Genomic DNA, 9804 nt, shown 5'->3' on the forward strand with positions numbered 1-9804 from the left:
CGTGTCTAAATCTGCGCCGTAGATATAGTTGTTAAATAAAATCTACACCATTCAATTAACCCTAACCCATATACAATTACCTCGCTTTCTCTTCCCTCTTCACTTCATCTAGCCGACTTTTGTTTCTCCTAAAAAACTCTGAAGTTCTCATTCTCTCTGTTTGAAAAACTCGATTAACAACTCACTCTTCAGTCAAAATCTCGATTGAGTTAACTAAACCATTTTGTTTTCGATGAACAAGGTCACTGTGTTCACTTTGTTTTTGATGAAAAGGATTACCGTGTTCACTTAATCTAGGGTTCATGGAAAAATTTCTTTGTCTCGTGAGGTTAGTTTGCTATAATGGATAGACTTTTCATGTGGGTTTTATTTAATTTGTGTTTTTGCTTCTTAGATTTGGATTTTAGAGACTTGATGTTCTTCCTCAACAAAAAAAAAACCTAGGTTTGGGTTTCTCCAAATCAAGATATCTTTATGTTCATTTGAATTAAGGTTTCTGATTTTTTTTTTTATAATTTCGGATTGTACCAGTAGCTAACTATGTCTCCAGCAATTAAAGGTAACAAGTGGAGTGCACTTGCGTTGCACGTTGACAAACGCTAGCTTTTTCGTACTATTCACAAAAGTATACATAACGCTAGCTTTCTTGAACGTATCTTCTATTTTTACAAAAGTATGACACACAACAATACACCATCAAAACTTTAACTCTGTAACTCGACAAAATTCCTTGCAGATTGATGAAATCTCCTGTTAGGAAATGATGTTCATCATGTTCACCTTCTTCTTCTTCTGCTATCTGTGATTAGATTGACTATTCTCCACGTGACCTACAATACATATACCTGGATTAAGTGATTATCATTCTTGTAGAATAATGTAGTAAGAATTACTAAGACTTATTGTAGAGACACACATGCTTAACTACAGAGGCTCAGCAACCCTGAGTGTCTCGACTCTCCAATGAATAAGGTCAGTTATAGTGAGACAGACTTACAAAGATCACAACAAAACTGTTGGTTAGTATCCATTCTTGTCATAATTATTAGAAATAACCCGTGCCGTAACGACACAACGTGAGACTGAATTATTTTTGGCTATAGTATTTTTAATAATTACTACAAAGCGTATAAGACTTATTTTGACCTATGAAAACTTGTAGCTTTGAAAATCTTATATATTTAATTATAAATTTGGTTTCACTTGCATTTGAGGAAAATAATAATTTCTAATTAAAATGCTAGGTAATTTTCTTTATTGCACCCTAAAATAATAATAATTTTTTAGTTAATCCCAAAGATTGGTAATCTTTAATACTGATTTGTGTTGTATTCAGACCAATATGCTGAATCTTAATCGGATGAGAAATAAATGTAATTATATGCTCCCAGAATCTTCTTCAGTCGCTGGAACTATCGTCTGGTGTTCATTATCCATATGCTATTGTGATTCCATTTCGGTATTATCTCTCATGGATCAACGACCCGAACTTCCATATATATATATCAAATTCTTAGGAACGATGTCGTATATGGTATCTCCCTATGCAGGATGTCATCACTGATTATACTTGGAAGAGTGCATGACTAATATATTTAAACAAAAATAATATTAGATTGACTCGGATTAAAATAAGAATTATCACGTTTTATGAATCATTAGTAAATCCAAAGTAATGATTTTGTTGGTCCTCGTGAAATCGATCACTTCGCTTTTTCTTGTAACACGAATCTTGAGTACTGCGGGTTTGTCTTCATCGCGGTCATGCATTCTTGAAAGGAAGCAAACATATTTTGAGTACTGCAAGTTTGTCTTCATCGCAGTCATGCATTCTTGAAAGGAAGCAAACATATTTTGAGTCTTGCAGGTTTGTCTTCATCGCTGTCATGCAACGGATTTGGTGGGACTACGGCTAATCATGTTTGACATGTTGATTCTATTACCAACCTAGAGAATATTTTGGAATTGAATGAATGAATTAGGAGGTGTGAGGTGGAAAAATTACACTCCTTCAAAGAATTTGGTGGTAATGATGTGTCGGTAACTGAAGGCTTAGAAGACGATACTCAATCGTATTGTTACGAAGGAAAAGATAATCATAACCAAGAAGATAAAAAAAATAAAATTAGTTACAAAGGAAAAGGGAACCAACCAAAATGTCATTCAAGGTTTACGAAAAGATTGAGGTTTTGGTGTTAGGGTTGCCTTGTAGGCATTTATGTCTTAGAAAGGAATACGATTCCAAGCTAGATTATTGTCCAATTTGCAAAGATACATAGAACGAAAACTTGCGAGTCTTCATGTCCTAGCTAGCTTAATTATAAGCTTTAAAATAGCAAAAAAAAAAAAATTAACTAAAATTAAAACTAGGCCTATGATTTAATTGAAAATTTTTGGTGATTCATTTTTCTGAAAGATCTCAATTATATGTAGTTCTTTTTATTTTTTGAAAAAAAAAGGTCAAATGTTCTTTGTTCTTTGTGGGTTTAAAAAGGACAACTAATTTACTTTAAAGAAGAAACATGAGCTTTGCTTGTTGTAACCGCAAATTTTATGCAGTCATTTGTTCTTTGCAGGTTGATGAAGGTCGATTAATTCGATTTTAAAAATATATGAGTCAAAAAAAATTTGTTTTCTTTTGTTAAGAATATATGAGTATAGTCAAACTAATTTACTTTATTGGTAAAGGTTCTAATGGCTAGGGCTGAACATGGTTTCGGTTTTCCGCTGGAACCGGACCAAACCAGACCAATTAGGAAGAAACCAAACCGAATCATTTACTAATGGATTGGTTACGGTGTAGAAAGTGGAAAACCGATAGTGTTGGTTTTGGTTTGGTTTGACTTCTAAAACCGAACCAAAAACCATTGGATAACCGATTAATTTTTAAACTTAGTTTCTACCGTTGATTTACAAGTATTAGATTCTACCCATTGATTTAGAGGATAAATAGAAACCCTAAATCTAATATTTCATTATGATACTCTCCCTCTTTCTCTCAGTCGCCTCCCTTCTCCACCCCCAACTACAGCTACTGGTACTCGACTTTTTTCTTCCCGTCTTCCTTCTTTTTTATTTGTCAATAACTAAATTAAGATATATTATATATCTTCTTTTGATCTCTAGATTTAGAGTAAGCTTTAACTATTCTTGATATATTTTTTATTTTTATTTTTTGTCTGTAAATTTGTGTAAACCAATACTATCGGCAACTACGAATTTTTTATTTGTAAATTTTTTATTTGTAAATTTTTTTTTTGGTTTGACATAATTGTTGGTTAACCAAAAACCACTGGGACAAACCGAAATCAACTGGAACCATTTAGAAACCGAACCAATGGTTAATGGATTGGTTTGGTTTAGATTTTTAGAAACCAAAACCGACCATGAACAACTCTACTTATGGCGCTTGTTTTTTAAGGTGTATTAATCGTTGTGGACCCAATAAATTGGAAGTAAGTTAATTATATAAAAAATTAGAAAACAATTTAATTCATGAAATATAAAGTGAATTAGTTAATTAGTAATTGATCTATTTTATAATTTTAAAAATAAAAGAAATTTTTTCAAACTAATTAATTTAATTTTAAATTTTAAAATAAAGAGTTATATATGAGTTTATTTCATGGGTAATTGATTTTAAGGAAAAGTATGAGTTTTTCATGGATGTAACATTTAACTTTCGCTTTATTTTTTTTTGCTACATTAAACAAAATTATGATCCTAATTGTGAGGGAACCCAATCAATGCATCTCCCTTATAAAGCATAGTTTGGACAACTTAGGCAAGATAAAGAGCGGCCAGGATTCATTCTTGACAAAGCTAAATCCATGGCTCTGGTTGTTCACATCATTATTGAATCATTAATTTCTTATAATAAATACTTTATTAATCTCTTATCATAAATGTTTTATAATTATCTTAATAAATATACTTTCATTAGATAAATAATACATTTGTTAATAAAGAATCATAATAACTTTTAAAATTCTTTTCAACCCATTACTCTTTTCTAAATATATTTTTATTAAATAGTCTTATAATTATCTTAATAAATATAATTTCATTAGATAAATAACAAATTTTTTAATAAAAAATCATAATAACTTTTAAAATTCTTTTCAACCCATTACATTTTTCTAAATATATTTTCTATTAAATAAATAATAAATTTATTAATAATCATATACATAGAAATTGGGGATGACCCAGGTGGTGTTTGAGATTGGAGATTCATGGAGCCGGTGATGATAGTGATGGTGGTGAAAAAGGTAGTGGTAATTAGTGGTTTTGGTGGTGGTTGGCATCTGAAATGACTCACATTTAGAAAATCAATGTCGTAGACTGTCTGAGAGTTTTCAAGAATTGGAGTCTTTTCTGAGTCGAATGGGTTTCCATCTGAAATGTCTCAACGTTTTATGATATAGTGGCTTAGATAAATGAATTAGTATTTATTTGTGTTATTCAAATATAAGAACATACGATGTAACATGTACTGTAGATTCCATTCAGAGTTTTAATCTTTTTGGACCATTTTATAATGGGACAAAATAAACAAGGATTCTGAGCTTATGTGACACAATTATTTATAGGAAGAATGAGTTTGAGTGATGTAATTTTGTTTTATTCTACATAGTTCGATGTTTTGGTTTTGCGCGGTCACTAAAATAAGAGAGATGTATAAGGGAAATACCATTTCAAATGATCGATAATATGTTTTTGTTTTTGCAAACTATAAAGCAAATCAAATATCGTTGATTTTGTTGTGAAAGAGGGCAAGAATAATTATTTGGGAGAATGTCAAAATATCAAGCATACTAGAACGGAATCATATATGAGTACATGATAAAATATTTGTGGACTGAAGAGTAAAAATATATATAGGTTTTATCTTCATTTTTGTAATGATAAGGAGAGTAAACTCGATAATTAACAAATATTAAATTTAATATCCATATAAAAATTATGCCCATGCCGTTTCAGCACGGGTTAAGCGCTAGATAAATCTACGCTGAACTAAAGCCTATGTAAGTAATGGCCAAAATTTATCTAGGAAGAAGATAAATCCACGGTCTTGGTTTGTTCAACCAAACTATTATAAATATTTTATTAATTAGTATCACATTAGTTTCTCATAATAAATTATTAATTAATTTTTCATCATAAATGTCCCCTTAATTGATCTAATAAATACATATTTTTATTAGTAAATAATAATTTTATTAAAATTTATATTAATAAATATTAATGGTGGTATTGGATGAAGTAGTGGGTGGTAGAGATATTAAAGACACAAAAATATTATGGTGGGTTTGGTCTTTCCCTGGTGGTGGAAGAAACAGTGCTGATGGTTGTTTTTAATGGTGGTGGGCGTTGGTGAATAATAGTGAACAATAATATTTTTGTGTCTTTACAAACGCACAACATTATATTGTGAAAGATACAATTAGATATTTTTCGCATGATTGGTAAGGAAAAAACCAAATATTTCGTGGATGACCAGATCTTATAAGAAAATATCATCATATACCGTTGGATCACCCAAATAATACCCGATCAGACAAAACATGACTTTTAGAGTTATATAAAATTGATTACAATATAAAAGAGAAAATAATAAAAACAAAACCAATGGAATAAAAAAAATAGTGGAATAAATTAATTGACGACTTAAGTTTTGTTCACTATAAAATTTTCCTATGACGTCTGTGATTAAAAATTAAAAAGCACGTCCAGTGGTTGGGGGTGGAAGCAACGATGATGTGGGGAAGAAGTGGTATCAAGTGATATTTTGGATTCGGTGGGTGTTGGTGAAAGTAATATATTTTGTTAATAATGTTTCGCCACAAATTGGTTAACCTTATAAAGAATATAAAATGTGGTTGATCTTCTTAATGATAACATAAACTCGGTAAAAATACATGGCAATTAAAATAATAACTGCAGACAAACGGTACGAATCAAAATCAGTACACAATAAATTAACTTATTACTAAGTCGCACGGTTATGACACGAGTTATATCATAGCTAGGTGATTTTTTTTTTCATGTTTCTTTGTTCTGTATTATAAACAAAGTTTAACTAAGTTAGTTAACATAAAGAGAGATCTTGATTTTCCCTCCCGATTGATAAATTCACGTTTGTGGTCGATCCCATGAGTACACGCTTTAATTGGAAAATAATGCATTACATATTCTCTTTTTCCCATCCCAAAAATCAAAAGCAAAATGGAGAAATTTGATAGACTAAAAATAAAAACCTACATTCCCATAAAACTAAATAATTGATTCTATCACTCACATCCATAAGGAGGAGTGGACTTAAAGTTTAGTTCCCCACTTTTGAGCAAACCTAAATCAGAAATAAATTTTGGAATTAGAGATAGACTAAAGAGACAAAAGAAATTAAATCCAAGAACATGCTTTCGCTCAACCTTATTTCCTTGATGATTTGGTATCATCCTCGAAATCTTTAGTGCCTTAATTTATCAATTGTTTTTAGTATCATCCTCAAGATTTGTTTAGGGAGAAGATAAATCAATGGTCGTTTAAGTAAGTGTTTATAAGTGACGTCTATGATTGAAAGTTAGAAATTCATATCTAACAGTCTTAATCTGCGCACATCATTATTATCTCATTAATTTCTCATAATAAATATTTTATTAATCTCTCATGATAAATGTCTTATTAATTATCTAAATGAATATATATACTCCCACTCAATGGATAACAACTATGTTAATAATTACATCAATAGATATTATAGGTAATCAGGGTGATGTTTGTGAGTTGCGGTGCATGGAGACCGTGGAGGCAATGTTGCTGGTGAAAAAGGTAGTTGTATTGGGTGGTTCTGGTGGTGGTATCACAATTAGTCAATATAGTAGTGTACAATGTTTATTCGATGTCGTTATGATACAAATAACATTATATTTTACAAGTTGTGCTTGATTTTTTAGGTGTTAAAATAAGCTCGGTCAAATACAAAAGAAAAAATAATAATCAAAATGTATGAAGAACAATTGTCACTTTAAATAGTAACAACAAATAAATAACCCCGGTCAAAATATTTTTTTTCACTTATTTTCGTGGCCGTGCCGTTACGGCACGGGCCAAGTTCTAGTACATCCATAATGGAAAGAGGTTACAAATCTTACATCCATCGGATGTGTATGCTGGGATGAGACTGAGATGATCAGGTGCAATTAACGTTTGTCTTTGAAAATGTTACTTGACCGTCCAAGGCTCAAAAAATTCTTCTGTTTTATATTATATAACCGTTGGCATAACGATACTGCTTCAATCTGACCTAATGATGATGTAAGTTTTTTCTTCGACGTTTCAGTCGTCCAATTCTAAGAGAGTTACATGTTATGTTTGAAGCTAAAATAATGTTCATGCATACATAATAAAATTAGTCATATACATCACCAAAAATCTACAATCAAATTATTTATTAATAGTGTATAAATGTATATCTCCTTTTATTAGATTTACTTTGCCACCACTAAATATAATTAATGCACATATAATTTCATTATAATATTTTATACTTTGAACCATTGGCGGAACAGTAAGTGTATGGTTAGGCATTTTAACCGGCGATTTATGTTTGATCCAATCTTAAAAGATCTTTTTTTGTTTGTAACCTAATAGATGTGGCACACCCATTTTTTGTTTATTTTAACATTTAATATTTCAATTAATATATTGATTATGAGATGATCCATTAATTAAAGATTAATAAATTTAGTTCATAATGAAAGAAGTTACAAACACCACGACCATCAGATGTATATTGCTTGGATGAGACTGGGATGGTTAGATCATCCGTTTGTCTCTCAAAATATTATCTAGCCGTTGATAACTCAAAAGAACCATTATGTTTTGTATTATAGATATTCTTGGTAGTATGACACTAAGAGAGTTGTTGATTTATGAGAGTGCAGTGCGTTGGTGTACACATTTTATACTTTCTCCGTGTCTACATAATTAATAAATTATGATTGTATAATAATCGAACACTTCCATGGCAGAGTTAGTGCCAAGACCTACAAATCAGTACCTTATAAGTTAGTGCCCGTGCCTAAAAATCACTACCCAAGAAAGAGAAGTGATATAATGTATGAAGGCAACCAAAACCCAGATAGGTATAATGAAGCTGGAACTTACTCATCTTGGTCTTTTAGGATTTCGGTTTTCCACATTTTGCTGCCTAGCCTGCCTAGATCTCTACTAATTTCGCCTACGCTCTTTTGTGGCAACTTCACCTCATCTGACACCTTATTTTTCCAACACTACACCTTTCTCTTTTAGTAGCTTGTTGTTCTTCGAGTGGCAAAAAGACTTTGGGATGTATCCGTCTTTGTTTCTGGTTCACCCTATATAACAACGCGTATGAAACCAAATTAATCCGAATGCAAATATTAAAATAATAATGACAAGACAGAATCGCTCAATTAAAACCACTGTCTTTTGACCACTGTTCTTCAATAATATGGGTTTTTTCTTAGAATCAAATGTTTCTCCAAAAATAATATCATGCAAATGGGAAGTAAAGTGTCAATCCCGATCATCAGAATTTTATATACATAATTAAAAAAATCTCTTGTTTTGCTAAACTGATGATTGCACTATCATCTTCATTTGATTATAATTTATGAGAGAATAAGTAAATGTGAGTTCTTCTAACAAAATCACTTTACATGATTACATCAATTTACATAAATTAAGAAAGTTATTTCCGAAGTATACTAAGGTAAGCATTAAAACAAAGAAGACTTCGAGAGAAATTTCATCAAACATGGTTTGTGCACAAAATTGTCACAGCCATTCTCCACATATTAGGTGTCACACTTTTGGGGGTGGCATGAGAAAACTATGTCAAAATACAAAAAATGAAGCATTTAACTTTTCAAAATCCAACACTAACCTGATAATAATGGTGATAAAAAAACTGAACTGGAATTGGAGCTCGATTTGGGTGGTCATCAAAATCATCAATTGATTTGGTGCATCCCTAGTATAAGTTTGGGGGAGAAAATGAAATAAATGAACCCCAATCAAAATTATACCACTTAGGTTGTTCGAAACTCGATTTAGGGGAAAAGCTGAAATTAAAATCAAGTTGAATTAATCATTAATACTTTCGTATGTAAAAAAGAAAATAGGATGGAAGAGAAACGAAAGAAACAAACTGTTTCTGCTTTCGTAGTTTGACGGATGTGGATGGATATGAAGACCATCCATGGGCGGTTATAACAACCGTATTTACTGAAAAATATGGATGGTGTACGAAAAATACTGCGGTACACAAAAAATACGTGCGGGAACCCAATTTTTAAGCGTTTTCAGCTTAGGCTTGCTTTCCTTAAAGAGGGGGGAGATTTTATTAGACTTTAGGTTGTGTTAGTTTGGTAGTTCAAATTTTGATTCATGTGTCAGGGGCTTCAGTATCCATCCCTCAATTTCTTAACTCTCTCTTGTTTGTGTTAATTGACTAATGTTCTTGACCGTCTATTGTTGTGTAGGTATGAAGGAACAGTTTGGGATGATTTTAGCTCGTGGAAAAGGAGTGTATGTTGTTCAAGAAGGGCTTGTCAAGTATCTTTTGTGGTTGCAGGTATGAAGGTGAGTGGTTGCAGAATAATTTTTAACAACTCAATGCAATTTTTCAATATATAAGCTCAGTTCGGAAATATTTTTTGTGAATCTTTCATTTTATTTTTGTGGGGAAATATCTGCTTGTGCATGTCTATTAAGACTGTTGTTGTTTTTCAGGAGTGACACTTTGTGGCTCGATAC

At 31.3% G+C, this 9804-nt stretch overlaps 1 long non-coding RNA gene across 1 annotated transcript; it reads right to left on the minus strand.

The window, feature by feature from the left end:
* Positions 1 to 7729: 7729 nt before the first annotated feature.
* LOC113306654 lies at positions 7730 to 9215 on the minus strand. The gene is made up of 3 exons (XR_003338764.1): positions 8933 to 9215; positions 8173 to 8381; positions 7730 to 8051 (listed from the first exon to the last, which is right to left on the minus strand). It is a non-coding gene; the product is annotated as an uncharacterized LOC113306654 (long non-coding RNA).
* Positions 9216 to 9804: the final 589 nt, after the last annotated feature.

The sequence above is a fragment of the Papaver somniferum genome, chromosome 8 (assembly GCF_003573695.1).
Source record: "Papaver somniferum cultivar HN1 chromosome 8, ASM357369v1, whole genome shotgun sequence".
Lineage (NCBI taxonomy): Eukaryota > Viridiplantae > Streptophyta > Magnoliopsida > Ranunculales > Papaveraceae > Papaver > Papaver somniferum.